The sequence below is a fragment of the Schistocerca serialis genome, chromosome 12, assembly GCF_023864345.2.
Source record: "Schistocerca serialis cubense isolate TAMUIC-IGC-003099 chromosome 12, iqSchSeri2.2, whole genome shotgun sequence".
NCBI lineage: Eukaryota > Metazoa > Arthropoda > Insecta > Orthoptera > Acrididae > Schistocerca > Schistocerca serialis.
The window spans coordinates 165887138-165909183 of NC_064649.1; the positions used below are offsets into that span (position 1 = coordinate 165887138).

The 22046-nt window shown below is 42.6% G+C and overlaps 1 protein-coding gene across 5 annotated transcripts in view; it reads left to right on the plus strand.

The window, feature by feature from the left end:
* Positions 1 to 22046, plus strand: part of LOC126428067 (uncharacterized) — a 259575-nt gene that overhangs the window by 185547 nt on the left and 51982 nt on the right. The gene's annotated exons all lie outside the window — the stretch shown is intronic.

Consider the following 22046-nt stretch of genomic DNA (forward strand, 5'->3'; position numbering starts at 1 on the left):
AGAGGCCGGGGCGAGGGCACCGTAGAGGTTACGGGACGGTGGAGGCTGGGGACTGGCAGAAGTCGGGCTAGGGGAGTTACGGGAATGGTAGATACGTTCCTAATTGAGTTCCTACCTATGCAGTTCACGTAAAAATCCAGAAGGCACGGGCCGCGAAGCGGTCGTCAAAGTCGAGCACACTGTACCGGGTGTGACTCTCGGCAGCCGTGTGGCCGCCGTCTCTCGGCCACAGTCGGACAGTGGCCATTTGCGTGGACAGACAACTTGTCAGTTTCGTGCCTACGCGGGATGCTACCTCTACATTCGCACTCCGCAAGCCACCGTACCCTGTACCACTACTACTCATTTCCTGTCCTGCTCCACTCGCAGATGGTCTGAGGGAAAAATGTACGACCTACTGCAGATCCCAAACGCTCGAGCAGTACTCGAGACTAGGTCGCACTACTGCCCTATATGCAGTCTCCTTTACAGATGAATCGTACTTTCCTAAAATTCTCCGAATAGATGAAAGTCGACCGTTCACCTTACCTACCACAATTCTTAACCGATCGTTCCGTTTCGTACCACTTTGCAGTGTTACACACAGATATTTAAATGATGTGACTGTGTCACACAGGACACTACTAATGCTACATCCGAACATTACGGATTAGTTTTTGCTACTCATCCACATAAACTTACATTTTCCTACATTTACCAACGAGAAATTCCGTCCGAGTCATTTCGTCTTCTCCTGCAGTCACTCAGTGACGACACATTGCCGTACACCTCAGCGTCACTGGCAAATGACGGCAGGTTGCTGCCCACCCCGTCTTAGATATTATAGATATAGATTATTATATATTATATATATAGATAATAACAGAAGTCCCGTCGCGTTTCCCTGGGGCACTCCTGACAATCCCCTCGTCTCTGACGAACACTCACCATTTCTATAATTTAAAGTGTCTTTGAGCCACTCACGTATCGGGGAACTTGTACTTTCATTAAGAGCCTGCAGTGGAATGCTTTCTGAAAATCTAGAAGTATGGGATCTGCCCAGTGCCGGTGCCCTTCATCTATAGTTTGCAGTATATCACGTGAGAAAAGGACGAGCTGAGATTCACACGTGCGATGCTTTTTAAAACTGAGTTGATTTCTGGACATGAGATTTTCAGTCCCTAGGAAATTTATTATATTAGAGCTCAGAACATGATCAAGAATTCTGTAGCAAACCAGTGTTAAGGATATTGGTGTCTAATTTTGTGAGTCAATTCTTTTACCCTTCTCGTATACGGGAGTCACCTGCATTGTTTTACAGTCGAGTAGGCCTTTGCGCTGGGTGATTTGCAATAAATGCCGAGCCGTAGAGTACTCTTTGTAATACTGAATTACAATTTCATACAAACCTGGTGACTTATTTGTTTGCAACTCTTTCAGTTGTTTCTTTACACAAGAGACGCTTATTACTACGTCATCCGTATCGGGCTCAGTGCAGTGTTCAAACGACGGTACGTTCGTACGATTCTCTCGTGTTAACGATTTCGTACACGTGGAATTTAAAGCTTCCGTTTTCATTTGCTGTCTTCGACTGCCACACCAGACTGGACATCGAGTGACCGGACGAAAGCCTCAGATACACTTAGCGAGTTTATGTACGACCAGAAATGCCACACAGTGGTTGCAGGTAAGTACACAGCCGACGTGGCTGCTACCACAGGTGGCCCAGATTTTGATGGGGTGGGAAACATCTGTCACAGAACTGGAGTAGTCGTCAGTGATAGGAAGTACGGAACAGGCCTCGCACGTAGGTGTATTACTGGGATGTCGGCACGAGGGTAGGGTTTAGGATCGAGGGTGGAGTAGGAACAGACGGAGATATCGCGTACGTCAGATGAGCGGTGGGATACTACTGTAGGGGGGTCGGGGGAGGCGGTGAGGAGGACATTCCTCATTTCAGGACACGAGAGGCAGTCCTAACCCTAGTGGTGATTCACTTGTTCCAATCCTGGATGGCACTAGTCGCAAAGTGATCTGCTCCTTTGTGGCCAGTCGGTGGGTACGAGGGGATTGCTAGGTGACTGGGGAGAGAGAGTGCAAGGGATCTGTTTCTGGACTGGGTGGTCAGGTCAATTTTGGTCTGTGAATGCTTCGGTGAGACTCTGAGCTCGTTTAAAGAGAGTCTGCTCGGCACTGCAGGTGGTAAAGCCACAGAACGCTAGGCTATATGTAAGGGATTTCTTAGTATAGAATTGGTGGCATCTTTCATAATAGAGCTTCTTCGTCGGGTGGTAGGTTTGAAGTGGACGGAGGTACTTACGGAACCGTACGTGAGACATTTGTCGTCACTGAGGAAGGTAGCTGAGATGGAACTACACCTACTGAAATTAACAATATAATGGAAAGGATAGATTGTTACTCACTATAAAGATGCAGACAGGCACAGTGAAAAGACTGTTAAGGTTTAGCTGTAGGCCAAAATCTTCTTCAGAAAAGGAAAGGAAACACACACACACACACACACACACACACACACACACACACACACACACATATTCACATTCACATGCATTCCCAACCAAGCTGCTAGAGCTGGCAGTTTGTGTGTGTGTGTGTGTGTGTGTGTGTGTGTGTGTGTGTGTGTGTGTGTGTGTGAGGTGTGCTTGCTTGTGTGAATGAATTTTGTGTGTGTGTGTGTTTTTTTTTTTTTTTTTGAAGAAGGCTTTGGCCAAAAGCTAAATTGTAACAGTCCTGTCTGCAACTGAAAGTATCATCTTTATGGTGAGTAGCAATCTACCCTTTTCCATATATTGTTGATATTCCAAACTGGTGTTTCCATTGTTAGATTCTGAAATCAGATAGTAGATTGTAGGGTGCACCCAGGAGCACATACAGACTAAGAACCCAGTTAAGTAACAATGAAGAGCAAGCTGAAGTTTGATCATACAGCGGAATCAATGCCTAAAGAAGTGGGACACCGACATCCTGATGAATGATGTACCTTTAAATCTTTCCGAGGCTCTAGTTACTGTGATCATGAATACCACAGTATTCTGTCAGTGACAGAAGTTGGACAGGTATAAGGAAGATAACTTTGGGGAAACCTTGTGTAACATAAGAAATACTTAAATTAATTGACAAAAGGAGGTGATACAAAAATACCTAGGCGAATATAGGAATATAACAATAAAAATCATTAAGAACAAAATAAATAAGAAGGGCATGGAAGCCAAGGAATTATGGCTGCAGGAAAAATGTGGAGAAATCAAAAAAGAAATGGATGTTGGAAGGACTGATTCTGCAGATAGAAAAGTCAAAACAATCTTTGATGAAATTAAAAGCAAGGCTGTCAATATTAAGAGGGCAACAATAGGAATTCCACTGTTATACACTGCTGGCCACCGTAAATGCAACACCCTGAAGGAAGCATCCGAATCAAGTGAAATTTACACCACGGGTTTGCAGCGATGAGATATGCAACTGATTAGAATTTCAACGCAGACGCACATCACGCGCGCCTGTGGCGCCACCTCATAGCGCCATTTAAAGCTTGGCGATTTCGACGAGTGTACGTTCGGCACGTGTGTTTACCTTGTGGTTGTTTCACGAGACGATCAGTTGTGCCTCGTAGACAACAGCGAACATCTTTTGATTGAGTATCCGAGTTCGACAGAGGAAGGATAGTGGCTTACCGAGATTGTGGATTATCAACAGAGAAATCGCTAGTTGTGTTGGACGAAACCAATCACCTGTAATGCGGATATGTGACCGTTGGATGCAGGAGGGTACGACGGACTGACGTGGTCGATCGCATTCACCTCGGTGCACCACTGCACATGCTGATAGGCAAATTGTGCGCACGGCAGTGACGGATCGCTCAGTGATATCCCGAACCGTACCACAGCACATTGCATCTGTAACGCATCATCCAGTGTCTGCGCATACCATTCGACGCCGTTTACAGCAGAGTGGTCTGTCCGCAAGACGTCCATTGCTTCGTCTACCATTGACGCAGAACCACAGACGTCTCCGTCGCCAATGGTGTGATGACAGACGGATGTGGACGGCAGAATGGAATGACGTTGTCTTTACTGACGAGGCACGCTTCCGTCTGCAGCACCACGACGGTCGGATTCGAGTGTGGAGACACCGTGGAGAGAGGATGCTGGACAGCTGCATTATGCACCGCCACACTGGTCTTGCACTGGGTATTATGGTATGGGGCGGTATTGGATATTACTCTCACACGCCTCTAGTACGCATTGCCGGTACTTTAAATAGCCGGCGCTACATATCCGAGGTGCTGGAGCCAGTTGTCCTTCCTTATCTTCAGGGCTCGGCCACAGCCATATTTCTACAGGATAATGCGCGACCACACGTGGCACGCATTGTCCAAAGGTTCTTCGTCAATAACCAGATTGAATTGCTTCCCTGGCCGGCTCGCTCTCCGGATCTTTCGCCGATAGAAAACATGTGGTCCACGGTTGCTCGACGAGTGACCCAGATTACATCCCCAGCTGCCACACCAGATGATGTTTGGCAACATGTGGAAGCTGCTTGGGCTTCTGTACCCCAGAAACACATCCAACGTCTCTCTGACTGAATGCCGAGACGCGTGGCAACGGTGATCTCCAACAATGGCGGCTACTCTGGCTACTGATTCTGGCAGGAATCACATGTCACAGACGTCTGTAAACGTAATCATTTGATACTTGGTCAACATGTTATCTAAAAAATAAATCTTGTTGTGCTACCTCTTGTCTTTCTTGGTGTTGCATTTACGGTGGCCAGCAGTGTATGTAGAGAAGAGAGTGAATGTGTGGAAAGAGTACAGTGACAGCATGTATCACTGATGATGGGAGTGAAGAAGAATGGTAGTTGGTATGAAAGACATAGCAGATCCAGTATTAGTTAGAACTTCAGATTGCTTGCTGTCAAATAAGGAAGAAGGGGTAGATAATACTTCTCTGAAGTTTTTGAAATTATTTTTGGAAGTGGCGACTGAGCCATTATTCGAGTTGGTGCATAGAATCTAAGAGTTTGGAGACAAACCACCCAACTCTCTGGAAAAATATCACCCACACAGTAGCAAATATAGCGAGGACAGACGACTGCGAGAACTATCGCAGAGTCAGTAGAACAGTTCACACGTCAAAGTGGCTGACGAGAATAGTATACGGGAGAGTGCAAAAGAAAATTGGGGATGTGTCGGATGAGAATCAGCTTGACTTTCAGAAAGATAAAAGCAGTAGATAGGCAGTTGTGACATAATGGAAGCAAGACATAAGAAAAATAAACAAATTTTTGTAGGATTTGTTGACCTGGAAAAAGTGCTTGACAATGCAAAATGGTTATGTTCTAAATTTGGAACACAATAGAAGTAAGGAATAGCAAAACACATAATATACAATATGTACAAGAACAAAGAGGCAACAGTGAGAAGGAAGATCGAGAGTGAAGCACTCAAATTAAAAAGGGTGTAAGAGAGGTATGTACTCCTTTGCCCCCACTTTTCAACCTTCAGCATTGAAGAGGCAACAGTTGAAATAAAAGAAAAGGTGCCAGAGTGGGGTTAAAATTTAAGTCGAAAGGATACCATTGATAATATTCACTGACAGAATCACTATCCTCGGTGAAAGTGAAGAGGAATTATAGGAGCTGTTGACAGGAATGAACAGTTTAATGAATGGTAAATGCGGCTTAAGAGTAAATTGTAGAAAGATGAAAATGATGAGAAGTAGTAGAAATGATATTAGTGATAAACTGAACATCAAAATTGGTGACCACAAAGTAGACAAAATTAAAGAATGTGCTACCTTGGAACAAAAAAACCTGATGGGCAAAGTCTGGGAAACATAAAGAGCAGACTAACATAGAGGGTATTCATCATCAGAAGAAGTCTGTAGTATTTTAGCCAATGGTTGATACTAGCAAAGAAATTTCTGGGAATATATGTCTGGAATACAGGACTGGGTGGTAGTGAATTGTGGACTGTGGGAAAAACCAGGAAGGGAAGAGGCCCAAAGTGTTTGAGATGTGACTCTATAGAAGGATGTTGAAAATTAGGTGGCTGATAAAGAGTGAGGAAGTTGTCCACAGTACAAGTAAAGAAGATAACATACAGAAAACACTGACAAGAAGAAAGGACGGGATGACACGACGTTTAAAAACATTAGAGAATGATTTCCACAGTACTAGTGGCTAAAAACTATAGGGGAAGACAGAGACTGCCAAACATCTGACAAATTCAGGGTGCATCGTAACTAATTGTGTAATTGCGCACAGTTGAAGATGGTGTAATATTCTGGTTCAGAAACAAAGTGCAAAAGTTTTGTTTTTCTGTGTATAAAAGCAGCCACATACCATCCAACAAACATGACATGATGTACGCCAAGTAAAAAGACAGCAACAGAAAAAAGAGCACAGAAAATACATCACAGACAGTGCCAATAATTGCTTAAAACATGCTGTAACATACAATAAATAAGATTTAAAAAAAAACACCGATGACGACGATATTTTTCGCCGAAACTAGTTTGGGATAATAAAGAAATAAACAAGTAACAAGGTGTTTTGCATCAAGGCGAACTCAATTTTCTGATGTTACTATTTTTCTATGCAAACACGGACCAAGTGGAAGAGTTCAAAGATAATATTATTGTCAGAGACACACTTGTCTGATTATGAACTAATGGGATTGCCCAATTGAAGGTTTACACCAGGTATCAAAGTCGTGGAGTCTTTGTTGCAGCTAGCTTTATAAGCTTGGGATCAGTATTTGGGTGCTGGATTGCAGTTCTTTCTGTGGATGTGGGGTTAGTTTCTGTGTTAGGGATTTGGGAATGAGGGTGGCGAAAGGTTTGAGATTAGGGAATTCAGGAAAGTTACCAGAGGATAATTGGGGGCAGTGGGGTGCTGATCACGATTGAATGGAGAGGAAATTGAGCAAGGCAGAGTCCAACATTAGTTTTGGGTCAAGTCTTATCAATAATGTTGGTGCTGAGGAGGTGTTTCCATTGTGGGGAACTGGAGAATTCTGGAACGTATTCTGGGTTCAAATATAATAAGTTTCCAAGAGACTGAAAAGCTTATGTCGACAAATCGACAGGTTTTCAAGAAGCGTCACTCACGTGAGACTCAGCTTGCCCTTTTCTTACATGATATACTGTGGACTGTGGATGAAGGGCAACATGCAGATTCCATATTCACAGATTTCTGAAAAGCATTTGACACAGTGCCCCACTGCAGTCTCTTAATGAAGGTACGAGCTTACAGAATAGGATCCCAGAAATGCGAACATGTGGTGGAAGTAGGTCTGTAAGGGAGGGTTTGATGGAGGCTCTTGTGATTGTTGTGGATTTGGTAGTGAAATGTGGGATTATGAGGTTAACTGATTGGTGAGTGTTTTGAAGTGGTGTTGTCCACCTGCTTTAATTCCTGGATGGCATTTGTTTCATTAATTAAAACTTCCGGGCTGAATTGCCATGGTCCGTGTATAAAACTTCTTCTCCTTCCTGACATTTCGTTGCCTACTGCGGGCAACATCTTCTGAGGTGAGTCGGCGACCGGCTGCTAGGCGCCGGAGGTCCCACTTATACAGAGCGTTTAGATGGTGCCACAACTCGTCACGTGCTTTCGACTTTAAAACTATCTCTGGCTAGTACCATCTCTGTCGATTACAGCTTCTAGCCAGAGACAGTTTTAAAGTCGAAAGCACGTGACGAGTGGTGGCACCATCTAAGCGCTCTGTATAAGCGGGACCTCCAGCGCCTAGCAGCCGGTCGCCGACTCACCTCAGAAGATGTTGCCCGCAGTAGGCAACGAAACGTCAGGAAGGAGAAGAAGTTTTATATACGGACCACGGCAATTCAGCCCGGAAGTTTTAATTGATGAAGACACCGGCCGTGAAAGCTTACTTGTTAGGGCATTCGTTTCAGTTTAGGATTGTCGGTGAGAGCTATGTACTGGTGGAATATGAACAGGTAGGTGTCATTATGGAGGAATGGGTTGCAGCTGGAGATGGATAATTTGATGATCAGACCTTTTGGGAGATGTCAGAAGCTGAGCAACAACACAGGAACAGTATGTGGGTCTGTGTTCTGGCTAGAAAAAGGGAAACTTTTCCATGTTGGTGCATATGGAAGGAGCAAGGATCTGTAGTGGAGGACAAAAAAAAAGTAAAAATATGATGGACTGTCTTAAAACCCCAAAAAAGACAGAACGAAATGAAGAATAGTGAGGAAACGAAAAATCAGATGAAATATAACAAAAAAACAAGGTGAAAATGAAAGGTGGATGAGGTCACAAACAAAATAGAAAAAAAGTATAGTAATTATGTGTGGTGCAGGTTGGTGGGTATATCTGAGTGTAGAGAGGAAAAGCAGCACGTGTAAATGGATCGGACGAGGTCAGAACGGTGTGTGCCTGAGCGGATGAGGCAAATAACTGTAAACTACGAGGTGTAAGAAAATGTGTAGTGCGGGCAGGCCCACGAGGAATGTGGAAAATGCAGGAGTGAAGTGAAGGGGTGCAATCAGTTTGACAGTCCAGGAATAGTTACGTCATCAGGGAGAATGTGTAAGGGTTGTGCACCTAGGGTACACTCGGGCACACTGCCGTGCACTGTAAGCCACACGGCGGCTCAGCTGTCGGTAGTTCACGAGGTGCGTGGTAAGAGAGTGGGATGGTGTGTAGTTTAGGAGCTGATGAGCAAATTCAGGAAAGCAGAGAAAGATACTGACACACTGTATAATGTGATGCGATAGAGAACGGTAACAATGGGAAACAGCACTAGGACTGGGAAATCTGGGTACGAAGTAACAACAGTATGGAGTTGGATGCACTGCTTCTCACCACACAGGTGGGAGGCATTGTGTGGCATCTTCATGATCTGTAGTGAGTGGGAGGACACTATCCTTATTCCTCCAGAATTTTAACACCTTTTCCCCTCCTCGTCAGAACAGGCCACCTTCCTCGAGGTCGACTGCCTCCGGATGGCTCCGTCGGCACCTCCTTACACGTCGGACCTGCCTACCTATCTCGACAGCTGACATCCGCTCCTCGGCCAGAGTCCATTCTGTACAGCTGAGCCACATGTGGTCATTTTATCTGGAGATACGAGTACTTCCTCTCCAGACATGTTGAGGGTCTCAGTGAGGCCTTCACAGATAGAATTTACTCTCCTCATTATGTCCAGAAACAGATCTCCCACACCTTGTCTCCCCAGTCACATACTTGGAGTGTCTGGAAAAAAAGTCTCGAACAATCTTCTTGTTTTTGAGTGGAAAGTCTTAAGGTAGATCTTTGGTCTGGTACGAGATGAGATCATTGGAGAATGGAGGATCAGATATAATTGTGAGCTAGACAAAATATACAATAGACCAAACATTGTAGGACTGATGAGAACCGAGCACTTTGTACGGGCGGGACATCTCAGCCGGACGGGTAAATGCCGATGGCCGTTGAAAGCTACGGATTGTACTCCCTGTGGAAGATGTCCACTAAGAAGACCGAAGAAGAGAAGGGGGGATGGGATCCGTAAGGACTTGCTGCAGATTGGAATAGAGAATGATTGGTGCCAGGAGGCAGAAAACAGAACCCGGTGGAGGAGGAACCTCGTAGCAGCGCGCAGTCCTCTGGGCCTGATCGCGTAAACTAAAGTAAAGTAAAGTAAAGTAAAGTGAATAAGTAACACAAAAGAGACTTTTACCTATCGTACACAAAATGGTATCGTGGATGACCAGCTTCGTGCCTCTGTTTTACAAAGCTACTTTATTTATCACAAATAAGATACTTCTTTTTCATATTATGTTATTACAAATACCATTTTATTGGTTTCAAAGTACTTATTAATTGGATAATTTGCATTCAGAATTGTCATTGACAATAACCGTGGACCACTGCAATGATCCATTCTCTCTGCCCATTGTACAAGCTGACTTTTCTAAACCAGTATAGTTTCCAAAACGACAAACTTAGTTTTCACTGTCAACAACTATCCTTATGCCTACAACTACACTTATTCCAAATACTGTCATTATTTAAAATTATAAAAGGGTGAAAGTTTCACATGCATCCCCTGTTTGCAATTAATGCTCAGCTGACTGAAACTGGGAAAACTACTGCAATACCACAGATAAACTTAATAACATGTCATCTGAGCATACCTTTTCAATTAACAAGAGAGAGTTGCCTATTAAAATTGCATTTGGAATCATTATAAATGAGTTGCAGGGAGAAATGGTTCAAAGAGCAGAACTGTATTTACTAAATGCCGTCTTTACGCGCGGAAAATTGTTCGTAGCCTTTTCGAGGTCAGCTACCGGGTAATCAAAAAGTCAGTATAAATTTGAAAAGACATAGGGTTTTATTAGAACCAAAAAAATACAAACGTTCAAAACATGTCTGACAGATGGCACTTCATGTGATCAGAATAGCAATAATTAGCATAACAAAGTAAGACAAAGCAAAGATGATGCTCTTTACAGGAAATGCTCAATATGTCCACCATCATTCCTCAACATAGCTGTAGTCGAGGAATAATGTTGTGAACAGCACTTTAAAGCATGTCCGGAGTTATGGTGAGGCATTGGCGTCGGATGTTGTCTTTCAGCATCCCTAGAGATGTCGGTCGATCACAATACACTTGCGACTTCAGGTAACCCCAAAGCCAATAATCGCACGGACTGAGGTCTGGGGACCTGGGAGGCCAAGCATGACGAAAGTGGCGGCTGAGCACACGATCATCACCCCCAATGACGCGCGCAACAGATCTTTCACGCATCTAGCAATATGGGGTGTTTTTTTTTTGGTTCTAATAAAACCCCATGTCATTCCAAGCATGTGTGTTAATGTTTACCTCTCTATCTACTATATTCCGTGGTTTATTAAGTTATCAAATTTATGCTGACTTTTTGATCACCCGGTAAATCCGCTACTATTTTTGTATCCCGTATAGGCAAAAAGTACACGTAGCTTACATTCTTATGTGAAGTGTCATTTGCACTGAGACATTGTAATGCTCTGTAAAGAATTTTGTTCGAAATTATGTGCAAGGAAAATATATATATATATATATATATATATATATATATCTGTGTGTGTGTGTGTGTGTGTGTGTGTGTGTGTGTGTGTGTGTGTGTGTGTGTGTATATAGAGGGAAGCATTCCACGTGGGAAAAATTATATATAAAAACAAAGATGAGGTGACTTACCGAACGAAAGCGCTGGCAGGTCGATAGACACACAAACAAACACAAACATACACACAAAATTCAAGCTTTCGCAACAAACTGTTGCCTCATCAGGAAAGAGGGAAGGAGAGGGAAAGGCGAAAGGAAGTGGGTTTTAAGGGAGAGGGTAAGGAGTCATTCCAATTCCGAGAGCGGAAAGACTTACCTTAGGGGGAAAAAAGGACAGGTATACACTCGCGCACACACACACATATCCATCCACACATACAGACACAAGCAGACATATTTAAAGACAAAGAGTTTGGGCAGAGATGTCAGTCGAGGCAGAAGTGTAGAGGCAAAGAAGTTGTTGAAAGACAGGTGAGGTATGAGTGGCGGCAACTTGAAATTAGCGGAGATTGAGGCCTGGCGGATGACGAGAAGAGAGGATATACTGAAGGGCAAGTTCCCATCTCCGGAGTTCGGATAGGTTGGTGTTGGTGGGAAGTATCCAGATAACCCGGACGGTGTAACACTGTGCCAAGATGTGCTGGCTGTGCACCAAGGCATGTTTAGCCACAGGGTGATCCTCATTACCAACAAACACTGTCTGCCTGTGTCCATTCATGCGAATGGACAGTTTGTTGCTGGTCATTCCCACATAGAATGCATCACAGTGTAGGCAGGTCAGTTGGTAAATCATGTGGGTGCTTTCACACGTGGCTCTGCCTTTGATCGTGTACACCTTCCGGGTTACAGGACTGGAGTAGGTGGTGGTGGGAGGGTGAATGGGACAGGTTTTGCATCGGGGGCGGTTACAAGGATAGGAACCAGAGGGTAGGGAAGGTGGTTTGGGGATTTCATAGGGATGAACTAACAGGTTACGAAGGTTAGGTGGACGGCGGAAAGACACTCTTGGCGGAGTGGGGAGGATTTCATGAAGGATGGATCTCATTTCAGGGCAGGATTTGAGGAAGTCGTATCCCTGCTGGAGAGCCACATTCAGAGTCTGGTCCAGTCCCGGAAAGTATCCTGTCACAAGTGGGGCACTTTTGGGGTTTGAGGGGATGAGGAAGTGGCTCTGGTTATTTGCTTCTGTACCAGGTCGGGAGGGTAGTTGCGGGATGCGAAAGCTGTTGTCAGGTTGTTGGTGTAATGATTCAGGGATTCCGGACTGGAGCAGATTTGTTTGCCACGAAGACCTAGGCTGTAGGGAAGGGACCATTTGATGTGGAGTGGGTGGCAGCTGTCATAATGGAGGTACTGTTGCTTGTTGGTGGGCTTGATGTGGACGGACGTGTGAAGTTGGCCATTGGACAGGTGGAGGTACAGTTTGTTGCGAAAGCTTGAATTTTGTGTGTATGTTTGTGTTTGTTTGTGTGTCTATCGACCTGCCAGTGCTTTCGTTCAGTAAGTCACCTCATCTTTGTTTTATATATATATATATTCACTCAGCACATACAAACACGATATATATATATATATATATATATATATATATATATATATATATATATATATATATATATATATATATATATATATATATATATATATATATATGAATATAATAGAGGGAAACATTCCACGTGGGAAAAATATATCTAAAAAGAAAGATGATGAAACTTACCAAACAAAAGCGCTGGCAGGTCGATAGACACACAAACAAACACAAACATACACACAAAATTCTAGCTTTCGCAACCATTCATGCGAATGAATGGACACAGGCAGACAGTGTTTGTTGGTAATGAGGATCACCCTGTGGCTAAACATGCCTTGGTGCACGGCCAGCACATCTTGGCACAGTGTTACACCGTCCGGGTTATCTGGATACTTCCCACTAACACCAACCTGTCAGAACTCCGGAGATGGGAACTTGCCCTTCAGCATATCCTTTCTTCTCGCTATCCGCCAGGCCTCAATCTCCGCTAATTTCTAATTTCAATTTGCCGCCGCTCATACCTCACCTGTCTTTCAACTTCATCTTTGCCTCTGTACATCCGCCCCGACTGACATCTCTGCCCAAAAAATGCCCAAACTCTTTGCCTTTACAAATGTCTGCTTGTGTCTGTGTATGTGTGGATGGATATGTGTGTGTGTGCGAGTGTATACCTGTCCTTTTTTCCCCCTAAGGTAAGTCTTTCCGCTCCCGGGATTGGAATGACTCCTTACCCTCTCCCTTAAAACCCATATCCTTTTGTCTTTCCTTCTCCTTCCCTCTTTCCTGACGAGGCAACCATTGGTTGTATGTTTGTGTTTGTTTGTGTGTCTATCGACCTGCCAGCGCTTTTGTTTGGTAAGTTTCATCATCTTTCTTTTTATATATATATATATATATATATATATACGAGAGAGGATCAGAAAGAAATGCACAAAAAATCTTTCTCCCCCGGTGTTGCAGGTAGAATGTTGAAATTTCGTGATTATATAATTTGAAGTTTTCACTACAGAGGGTATTTTGTTTTCATGTGCAGCTCTCGTGAGAGAAGCCTAAACTACACAAAAACACGGCACACGTGTTACTGTGAAGAGCAGTGAAGTGTAGTTCAATATTTGTGGGCCAGAGGGCATAAACTGAGTGAAACTGACAGGGACATGCGTGGCTCGTGTGCAACGACTGTACAGACTGTAGCAGTGTCTCCAGGTGGTGTGCATTCTTCGGAGAGAACCGTGTTGACCTCAGTGATTCGCCAAACTCTGGGTGACCGGTAACAGCTGCAACCCCGCCACATGTCGAGCCACTGAGGCAGCAATTTTGAAAGACCGGCACACGCAACTGCGAACCTTATCGCAGCAATTCGAGATTTGCTATAGTGCAGTGTACAATATTTTTCGCGACACGTCGAAATTTTGTAAAGTTAGTTCTCACTCAGCACATACAAACACGATAGACGACTGCGAGGGCCAGCGAATGGTGATGGGCTCGAACCACTTAATGCATTATTCGGCAGAACGGCACAACTTTCTGAAAGGAATCGTCACCGGTGACGAGTCTTGGGCATACCACTACGTGCCCGAAACCGAACACGCCTCGACGGTGTTGAAACGTGCCGGTTCCCTAGTATGAAAAACATTCAGAGTGACTCAGTCTATTGGGAAAATGCTTGTGACAGTGTTCTGAGATACGCTCAGTGTGGTACGGTGGACTACACTGAACACGGAATCACGGTGAATGCTTCAGTCTACATTAAAACTTCGGTTAAATTGCGCCGTGCCCTTTCGTGACAGACATCCCGACATTAATGCTGACGGTTCAGACTTCTTCGTGACAATGCTCGCCCCCTCATTGCTGCTCCTGTTTGTGCCAAATTTGGGTGGGAGGTGCTCCAGAAACTACCACATAATGTGGACCTTGCATCTGTTTGGTCCTGTGAAGAAATTGCTGGCCAGGCAATGCTTTGGGACAGATACAAAAGTGAAATCGGCAGTCCACACGTGGCTATACTCCGACCAAACAGACTTCTATGATCAGGGGACATCGAAACTGGTACCGCGACGGAAGAATTGTGTCGAGTATGTCGGTGACTGTGTAAAAAAGTAGGTAAAAGATGCAAATGGATTTGTGATTTTTGTTTTGTTTTGTTACCTATTAAACTTTTTGGTGATAAAATTATTGTGTGTTACTTTCTGATTTTTCCTCTTACAAAAATGTGTCATAAATTCCTGATTATTATTTCGTGTCATTTGCTTCATTTTTAAAGATGTGTTCACTTCATTCCCACAACTATCCGTATCCTAGCCATTACACTAATTCCAAATACTGTCATTATTTAGAACTGTAAAAGTGTGGAAGTTTCACACAGGTCCACCGGTATCCCTCTAATAGACCTAGACACGAGACCTGCCTCGTAATTCCTCCCACTGCAACGTACTCCAGTCCTGTCACAGACATCAGAGGCAGGGTCACCTGTGGAAGCAGCCGTGCAGTCCGCCAGTTTAGCTGTGATCACTGCCGGTGAGCTGTTTCTCCACACGAACGGCCGTCGCTCGACTGTGGCTGACACACAGATGGTCCGAGTACCGAGTGTGCTATCTGACAGTTTATTTTAATAGTTTTATTAGTTTAATGATAAATGGTTTTTTGATGTTATCGAATCAGCTCTCAAAAGGTACGAAACTCGTTCGGATGGAACTTTAGAGCGTATCTGTCACTGTCTATAATGTATCCGAGTTAAATGTTGCACTTCAATGGACGAAATTCGTCGTTGCTTTTTAGAATCTCACGAGCAAAGGACAGACACTGTGACCCAGTAATTCTGATGAACTTAAAAGTGGGAGTTTACAGCCACTCTGACGTAGCTCCTATGAAAGGGTGTGGTTGACTGTCGCTCCATTTTTAGAAATAATCTTGGTGTGATGTTGCAGTGCGAGATCTTGTGAATGGTGGGCTCCGTGTGGTTCCCAAGTTGTGCAGCGGCTGTAAACTGAAAATTTACGGAGTAAGCAGCAACCAGTCACAAAATCGTGTTTTCTTTATTTACTTTTGCAAATCGATTTCAACTGATTAACAGCTACAAACACGAGAATAAAAATAAAAATAATTAATAACAGTGACCAAATGAATAAATGTACATAAAGCAACGTAAAACCAATTAAATGTATATAGATGCATTAAACCATTTAAAATGCGCATACAAATTTACCTTTCAACGAATATGTTCCCTGAGTAGTAACACTGTATTAAGCAGAGGCCAAACATTAAGTGGTACGTCGAGAACTGACTGTGACAACGAGGAACTGTAAGGGGGCGCTGCAAAGCAAACCCACCCTCTATGCAAAAAGATACAGTTAAAATAAAAATGAGAAGAAGAAATTACATACAACGTGAGGTAAAATATAATGATAAAATACTGAAATATTTACAAAAAAGGGATATATTGACAAAGATTTTGTCAGCCACATAGTACTGTTATATACGCCAAAAAGCGATTGTACAAATTAGTAAAAAGGAACAAATGTAGGTCGATTTGCAAAAGTAAATAAAGAAAACATGATTTTGCGACTGGTTGTTGCTTACATGGTAATTTTAATGTGAGATCTGTTTGTGAGCAGGTGGAATTTGTTATAGATTCACATGGGGAGAAACTTCTGGCTTTTTTTCTTTTTATGAAGCATACAACACACAGGTGTTTAGGCATCTTCTATTATTAGTATCGGTGTCCTTTAAACCGTCATCACCGTATTTGTATACATGTAAGAAAGTGTGAAACGGGCAGAAATGCTTAAAGTACAATCACTTATATGTGAGATGATATAAGCTAATACTGACAAAAGACCAAATATTATTCACATAACATAACATATCATCTTCCCCAAGAACCATGGACCTTGTCATTGGTGGGGAAGCTCGCGTGCCTCAGCAAAATAGAGTGTCGTACAGTAGTTGCAACCACAGCGGAGGGGTATCTGTTGAGAGGCCAGACAAATGTGTGGTTCCTGAAGAGGGGCAGCAGTCTTTTCAGTAGTTGCAGGGGCAGCAGTCTGAATGATTGACTGATCTGGCCTTGTAACAATAACCAAAACGGCCTTGCTGTGCTGGTACTGCGAATGGCTGAAAGCAAGGGGAAACTACAGCCGTAATTTTTCCCGAGGGCATGCAGCTTTACTGTATGGTTAAATGATGGTGGTATCCTCTTGGGTAAAATATTCTGGAGGTAAAATAGTTCCCCGTTCAGATCTTGGGGTGGGGGCTACTAAGGAGGATGTCGTCATAAGGAGAAACAAAACTGGTGTTCTGCTGATTGGAGTGTGGAATGTCAGATCCCTTAATAGGGCAGGTAGGCTAGAAAACTTAAAAAGGGAAATGGATAGATTAAAGTTAGATGTAGTGGGAATTAGTTAAGTTCGGTGACAGGAAGAACAAGACTTCTGGTCGGGGGAATACAGCGTTATATATACAGAATCATATAGGACGAATGCAGGAGTCGGTTTCATGATGAATAAAAAAATGGGAACACAGGTAAGGTACTATGAACAGCATATTGAATGCCTATTTGTAGCCAAGATAGACACGAATTTCGCACAGGTCATAACTTAATCATAGCTAAAACTTGGTTTAAGAATCATGAAAGAAGGTTGTATTCATGGAAGAGGCCTGGAGACACTGAATGTTTCATATAGATTACATAATGGTAAGACAGAGAATTAGGACCCAGGTTTTAAATTGTAAGACATTTCCAGGGACAGATGTGAACTGTGACCACAATATATTGGTTATGAACTGTAGATTGAAACTGAAGAAACTGCAAAAAGGTAGAAATTTAAGGAGATGGAACCTGGATAAACTGAAAGAACCAGAGGTTGTAGAGAGTTTCAGGGGGAGCATTAGGGAAGAATTGACAAGAACAGGGGAAAGGAATGTAGAAGAAGAATGGGTAGCTCTGAGAGATGAAATAGTGAAGGCAGCAGAGGATCAAGTAGGTAAGAAGAAGAGGGCTCGTAGAAATCCTTGGGTAACAGAAGAGAGATTGAATTTAATTGATGAAAGGGAAAAATACAGAAATGCAGTAAATGAAGCAGGCAAAAAGGAATACAAACATCTCAAAAATGAGAATGGCAGGAAGTGCAAAATGGTGAAGCAAGGATGGCTAGAGGACAGATGTAAAGACATAGAAGCACATATGAGTAGGGGTAAGATAGATACTGCCTACAGGAAAATTAGAGAGACCTTTGGAGAAAAGTGAACCACCTGTATGAACATCAAGAGCTCAGATGAAAAACCCATCCTATGCAAAGAATGGAAAGCAGAAAGGTGGAAGGAATATATAGAGAGTCTATACAAGGACAATGGACTTCAGGGCAATATTATGGAAATGGAGCAGGATGTAGAGGAAGATGAAATGGGAGATGTGATACTGCATGAAGAATTTGACAGAGGACTGAAAGACCTGAGTCAAAACAAGGCCCCAGGAGTAGACAACATTCCATTGGAACTACTGACGGCCTTAGGAAAGCAAGTCCTGACAAAACTCTACCACCTGGTGAGCAAGATGTATGAGACAAGTGAAATACCCTCAGACTTCAAGAAGAATATAATAATTCCAATCCTAATGAAAGGAGGTGTTGATAGATGTGAAAATTACTGAACTATCAGTTTAATGAGTCACGGTTGCAAAATACTAACACAAGTTCTTTACAGACGAATGGAAAAACTGGTAGAAGCCAACCTTTGGGAAGATCAATTAGGATTCCGTGGATATGTTGGAACACGTGACACAATACTCATCCTACGGCTTATCTTAGAATATAGATTAAGGAAAGGCAAACCTACATTTCTGGCATTTGGAGACTTACAGAAAGCTTTTGACAATGTTGACTGTAATACTGTCTTTCAGGTTCTGAAGGTGGCAGGGAGCAAAAGGCTATTTACAATTTGTACAGAAACCAGATTGCAGTTATAAGAGTCAAGGGGAGTGGTTGAGAAGGGAGTGAGACAGGGTTCTGGCCCATCCCCCATGTTATTCAATCTGTATTTTGAGCAATCAGTAAAGGAAACAAAAGAAAAATTTGGAGTAGGAATTATAATCCATGGAGAATAAATAAAAGCTTTGAGGTTTGCTGATGGCATTGTAATTCCCTCAGAGACAGCAAAGGACCTAGAAGAGCAACTGAATGGAATGGACAGTGTCTTGAAAGGAGAATATAAGATGAACAATACTAAAAGCAAAATGAGGTTAATGGAATGTAGTCAAATTAAATCAGGTGATGCTGAGGGTATTAGATTAGGAAATGAGATATTTAAAATAGTAAATGAGTTTTGTTATTTGGGGAGCAAAATAACTGAGGAGGGTTTGAGTAAAGAAGATATACTTGTGAAATGTAAATTGGCTATGACAAGGAAAATGTTTCTGACTAAGAGAAATTTTTTAACATCTAGTACAAATTTGAATGTCAGAAAGTCGTTTCTGAAAGTATTTGTGTGAAGTATAGGCATGTATGGAAGTGAAACATGGACAATAAATAGTTTAGACAAGAAGAGAATACAAGCTTTCGAAATGTGGTGCTACAGAAGAATGCTGAAGATTAGATGGGTAGATCACATAACTAATGAGGAGGTACTGAATAGAATTGGGGAGAAGAGGAATTTGTGGCACAACTTGACTAGAACAAGGGATCGATTGGTAGGACACATTCTGAGGCATCAGTGGATCACAAATTTAGTATTGGAGGGAAGTGTGGAGGGTAAAAATCGTAGAGGGTGACCAAGAGATGAATACTCTAAGCAGATTCAGAAGGATGTACGTTGCAGTAGGTACTGGGAGATGAAGAAGCTTGCACAGGATAGAGTAGGATGGAGAGCAGCACCAAACCAGTCTCAGGACTGAAGACCACAACAACAACATATCACATCACTGTGTCTATCCATGAAAATACTGCCCCATCTGAACTACTGAACATGCACAAACTATCTTTGTTCTTTATTTTGTGATAGTAATACAGTCATGGAAAAAACACTGGCAAAAATGTATAAAGTCAGGTATTTTTGCACAACAGTTGGTGTGTCCTATTATAACCGATCATCTGCTAATTGTAAAAAAAAAATCTGACCATAGATGTTTGTTACAAAGTGAAATTGAGGCAAAGATACCACTAATGCTGCTTCATGCTTTGAGTGTTGAAAGTTACCGCAATGTGTTAAACAAAACATTCACTCTAAACATAAAAACAATAAATAAAATTTCTGTAAAAGTACAAGCCAGTTGTACAAGAGGTCAATGAAAGACGAAAGTTGGTAAGCTATCAGAACCATTGCAAAAAGTCAAAAGTGTAGAATAGCACATAGGTGTAGATGGTAGATACAGGTATGAGTAGTAGCATTACATTAAAGTGAAGTAATTATATCGAAATCATATGAAAAGTATAGCACGCATTTAAAAATGTAGGTCACCACATAGATGTTTGTGGATGAATAGTAATCACAGCTCAAGTCATCTTGCTGGTATTAAATATATTGTCTCATAAAGTACAGAAACATAATAAAGCTTTCGGATGTACTCATGCAAACATTACAGTCAATGTAAATGAAAAGATATTCATATAATGTAAATAACTGACAGATTTTAGACATTTAACATTAGGCTTTCCTAACACATTAGTGGGTCAGATCCACGGATTAGGTGCTAGCGCAAGACAATGGAAGTCACAACAAAGTCACGTAAATAGTGTTATGCGTGACAAAGATCAAGCCCTGCAGGAGGCTCGAGAGGCTGAACAAACAGTAATAGCCTTTATGTCAGTACAACAGCAAACAGTAATAGCCTTTATGTCAGTACAGGTAGTAAAACTTTGTAACCGTTTGGAGGAGAGATCCTTTCATGAGCTATAGTGTACACACACACACACACACACACACACACACACACACACACACACACACACACACACACACATTCTCCTCTCTGCAGGCTGGACACACAGTGTGAGTGAGAGTGTCCTCTAACTCACAGAAGGATGTTTTCCCAGAAGTAGCAAGATTTTCCTCCTCTTTTTGTGTGATCTGTTGAAAACTCAACACTCCTGGTATTTGGTGAGTGGCCTCATTTACTCCTAATTATAAACAAACAACAATTTTTTGACCAAAAATTAGTGCACAATATTTGCAGGAATTAACACAATATTCCAATCAGTTAATGTCTCTACACTTATGTTTGTCTGACTCAAACTTGTTGCAATATTTTTTACACTTATAGCACTGCACACAGTCAGTCGACAGCCCCAATATTTCAAACATATTGTTGTATTTAGGATACATGCCACAAGTAATCACCACAAGTACCGTTTTCGTAAAGAAAAAATAAGTTGGCAGCTTTCATCCAATGTGCCTGTCGCAGATGATTTCTCTGATTTCCCTACTCCCATCCTGAATTTCTTCCAACGTAATTTGAAGGCTTACATTGCAGGAAAGAAATTAGTGAGTCTTCAATGAACATAGTGAGTTTGTGTGTGGTTGTGTGTGTGTGTGTGTGTGTGTGTGTGTGTGTGTGTGTGAGAGAGAGAGAGAGAGAGAGAGATTCCAGCAATAATTGTGTTAACACATTTGCTTGACTGTTTGTATTCATATTTCATTAGGAAAGAAAAAGGAAAAGTATACATGGCGGTTTCTTAATTCTTATTACAGACTTCTGAGAGGGTTGTGGAGGAGACTTAGATTCTTCATCCAAACTTTGTCTACTAAGTCTAGAAATTTGCTGTTTCAGTGTGAAATAAGTGTGAAGCTCAGACCACTTTGAAGTAACCTGCTTCACGGTACGCACACAGTGGAGATACGGGCACTCACCGTCGGGTCCTCTTCTGTGTGACAAAAATGTCCTCCTGAAAAGTAGTGTGTGGAGAAATCTGTGAAGAAACGCAGTCAACCGTTCCAGTTGCAAAACGTACCAGTTTCTCACAGTCATTGTTGTGTTTGGAGGGAAATGGTAAGCAGTATCATAATTACAGTAGAGAGTGACGGCACTGCCCTCTCCTCGGTTTGTGTGTGTGCCGTGGAGTGGAAGGTTTGGAAGTGATCTGATATTAAAACTAAACTTATATCAAAATGGTACATTTCCACAGACAGTAACTCAAGTTTTGATGACGAAACTCTAAGTCCCCTTTACAACTGTAGAAGTGCCCGTAAGCTTTTCCTCCTGCAACCCTTGAAGACTGCAAGAGGACACAAATGAATTAATGACATTTAGCTGCTAGAGGGCTTTTATTTACATCAGTGGGAAAATTTGAAAATTTGTGCCAGACCAGGATTTGACCCGGGTCTCCTGCTCACTCGGCAAATGCTCTGACCACCGAGGCATCTGGACACGGTAGTCATTGCAGCTTCACGGACTGCCGCATCACACCTCCTGTCAGACCTAGTTCTCAATTTACGGGTGTAATGAGCAGGGACACTATCTCAGTAGTG